The sequence below is a fragment of the Bison bison genome, unplaced genomic scaffold (assembly GCF_000754665.1).
Source record: "Bison bison bison isolate TAMUID 2011002044 unplaced genomic scaffold, Bison_UMD1.0 scf7180017864338, whole genome shotgun sequence".
In the NCBI taxonomy this organism is placed as follows: Eukaryota; Metazoa; Chordata; class Mammalia; order Artiodactyla; family Bovidae; genus Bison; species Bison bison.
The window spans coordinates 1204228-1207833 of record NW_011494910.1 but is presented as its reverse complement, the minus strand read 5'-3'; the positions used below and the strand labels follow the sequence as shown (position 1 = coordinate 1207833).

Sequence of the window (3606 nt, the reverse complement as noted above, 5' to 3'; positions counted from 1 at the left end):
GGAGGTGAAAGGTTGGCAGAAGCAACTTCTGAACTGTGGTGGGTCCCTCCTCTTACACGGAGGGCCATTCTCAGAGGGCAGGCGGTGGTTCTGGAAGCCTCCACCCCCTGGCCTCCCCGGCAGATCGCAGCCCCACGGGCAAGCGCCTGCGTCCACCTGCTACTCCAGGCTGCCCGAGCTGCTCCCACCCAGAAAGAAGAGCCTGATGCTAAGGCGGTGAGGGGAAAACAAAAACTTCCCGGAGGGTGCTGTGTGCCAGCGAGGGAGCTGAGAGCAGACACGCTGTTGGTTCAGTCACAGGGGTGAGTGAGGGAATCTAGGAATCCAAGGGTCCTCCCTGGCATGTACTTCTCTCCCTACCTTGGTGTTAGGAAACATTTCAAATGTGAAATGTTGAAAAAAACAGTGCAATAAACAACTCCAGACCCTTCACTTAGATTCACCAATAGTTAGCATCTTGTGTGCCCTCCCGATGTATATAAATACACACACACATACACACACACTTATGTTTGCTGAACCATTTGAAAACCACTTGCAGACACTGTGCCCTTGAATACTTTTGCATAAATATATTCTCTTATAAAATCATTATCATGGCCATTAGCACACCTTTAAAGATTAACAATAATTACACGTCATCTAATATCTATATTAAAAATTTCCCAGTTGTCCCAGAATCTCTTTTAACGTCCTTTTATTTTTTTTTCTGACCCAAGATCCAATTAAGGTTTATGCATTGTATTTGACTAAAATACCTCTTTAAATCCAAAGAGGTTTCAGCCTCCCTACCCTTCTCTCCAAACACACAATTTTAATGTTTTTTTTTAATAATTCACTTTTTTGAAGTCTCAGTTGTCATGGAGAATGACTCTCATTCTACCCCAGCAGGTTTTTTTTTTTTTTTTGGTTGCTAACATCCAGAGATGCCTGCCTTATTTCTTACTAGGTTTTTCAACATTTCAGGCTGATGACATCAAATAACAGTCTAACTACCACAAAGTTCTCTGAGATTTTTTGCAGTTCTTTTTATCCTTAGAATATACATTTCAATATGGATATAGTCAGGGCACCAAACTAAAAAACTACTAGAATTAACTCTCTTATTTGTAATCAAATTGATATTCAGTTAGGATCTTTATTTCTGTTGCAGTCAGCTTTAGAGTCTGCTTTTTTCTTTCTTTTTGATCTAATTTAATTTGTGAATACATAAAATTTACCTGGTTCAAAATTCAAAACAGTCTAAAAAGGTATCAGTAAAGTTTTGTGCCAATCGCTAGCCTCTCTAACATGTTTCTACCTACCCCCTATAGGTAACCATTTTAATTAATTTCTGGTTTATCCTTCCTGTGTGTATGCATGTATCAGTTTGCAAAAAAAAAAAAAAAAGCCGTATTTCTCCCACTTCCTCAACCCAAAGATGGCGTACTATGCATGCACACTCTTTTGCATCTTGCTGTTTTTACTTAATAGCATATCCTAGGTATCACATATCAGTTCATAGAGCTCCTACTCATGTTTTTGACTGCACAGTACTCCATTGTGTCTATTAAAGATGGGCATTGACAGTTTCCAGACTTCCTAGGTGGCACAGTGGTAAAGAATCCACCTGCAACGCAGGAGACATGGAAGACATGATTTAGATCCCTGGGTCATGAAGATCCCCTGGAGTAGGAAATGGCAACCTGCTCCACTATTCTTGCCTGGAAAACCCCACAGACAGAGAAGCCTGGCTATAGTCCATGGGATCACAAAGAATCACACACAACTGAGTGCACACACAAAGAGACATCGATAATTCCAATGATTTCCTTATTACAAATATGCCTTAAATGATTACCTTGTGCACCTGTCTTTCTGTATTTGTGGATGTACATTTTCTGGATAAATTTCTAGAAACAGGACTGCTGGGTAAATGCATATGTTGTTTTTTTAGACATTGCTAACTTGCTCTCCATAAGAGTTGTACTAGTTTGCACCCCTGACTGGAGAAGGCAATGGCACCCCACTCCAGTACTCTTGCCTGGAAAAATCCCATGGATGGAGGAGCCTCGTAGGCTGCAGTCCATGGGGTCGCTAAGAGTTGGACACAACTGAGCGACTTCACTTTCACTTTTCACTTTCATGCATTGGAGAAGGAAATGGCAATCCACTCCAGTGTTCTTGCCTGGAGAATCCCAGGGATGGGGGAGCCTGATGGGCTGCGGTCTATGGGATCACACAGAGTCAGACACGACTGAAGAGACTTAGCAGCAGCAGCATCCCTGACACTGATTTTGCAGGTGGAAGATCACAGCAGGATGCTATGAAGTGTTCTAAGCTGAGAGTTTCCCTGAGCTTATCTGAGAGTCTTTAACCTCCTCCCTATTAATACATTACCCTAAGCTCCCTCTGCCCTGAGTGATGCAGCTCAAGAAGGCCAAAGCAAAGGAGTCTCACTGATTTCATCCCAGTCCGTTTTGTACTTAACTTGGGAAACCAGAGCAGAGAGAAATGATGAGGCTGAAGACTATAGCCAGAGAAGATTTAAGAGTGAAGAGAGTCCAAACAGGGGTGGGGTGGATGGGGGAACTGTTGCCCCCAACACCTGTGTTCTCACCTCCCTTTTCTCTCCTTTGGCCTGTCTGATCCGCCCCTGTTCCAGCACAAACTGCCTGCATCAGCTCCTCCACTGGCTAGCAGTCGTTGGCTTTGGTTCTAAGTAGGTCCCCTCGTTTCCCTCCTCAGCCCCGTCTCTGTGGGCTGAACACAGAGGACTGGCTTACAGTGGGGGCAACAGCGCTGGTCATTTCTGCTTCACCACGTGCAGAGGAAATAAGTCAGTGGAACAACAATGGCTCATGCAGGGAAAGAGGAAAGAGGAGACAGAGAGATGCCGGGAGAGGAAGTGGAGCACAAAGCATTCCGCACCTTCTGGACCGCAGCCTGCCTTCCTCCTCTAATCCCCTCTGCAGCCGGGGGAAATGAGCGGGGAAGGGATGGCATCGCAGCTGACTCTGCCCAAGTGTTCTGCTTCCCTGGGACCACTGTCTTACTCATCCCTCCCTCCTTCTTACCCCCACCCAGCAAATACGCATCAGAGATGACAGGAGTCAGTGTGGGTCTGAGGAGCGGGAGCCGGCAGGAAAGGGAGCCCTATCCCAGCGGGCTGGTGGAGGAGGTCGGAGGCGGGAAGTTCCCCAGGGAAGGCAATGGGGCCTAGGAGGGGCATTCCTCTAACAAGCTGAACCCAACACTGGGGCCGACCTAAGCCAGACAGGACTCTTAAGGTGCTGGGACCAAGAAGGAACACCCTCACTTTCTCCCTCCAAGGCCTGGTGGGTCTGGAATGCCCTCAGCGGGCAGGCCTTCTGGCTCAAGGGCCAGGGGAATAGAAAAAAAGAGAAAAGGGCCCACGGGGGTTGCTGAGAGAAGCTGAATTATTCTCGAATAAGAGGCAGTTTCCTCTGTAAGATCTGAAACTCTGGCAGGTGGCAGCGGATGAGGGCTGGGTTGAGTGGCCCAGGACCCCTCTTCTTCTCAAGGGGCCGCGGCGAGAGAGGCACAGAGTCATGGTCCTCAGCGCCTGCTCGGGGTCCCCGCCCGCAGCACCTGCTACTTCTACCC

At 47.1% G+C, this 3606-nt stretch overlaps 1 protein-coding gene across 5 annotated transcripts in view; it reads right to left on the bottom strand.

Annotated features, from left to right (window-relative positions):
- The window catches only part of ATP2B4 (ATPase, Ca++ transporting, plasma membrane 4), a 98214-nt gene that overhangs the window by 91214 nt on the left and 3394 nt on the right, over window positions 1–3606 (bottom strand). The gene's annotated exons all lie outside the window — the stretch shown is intronic.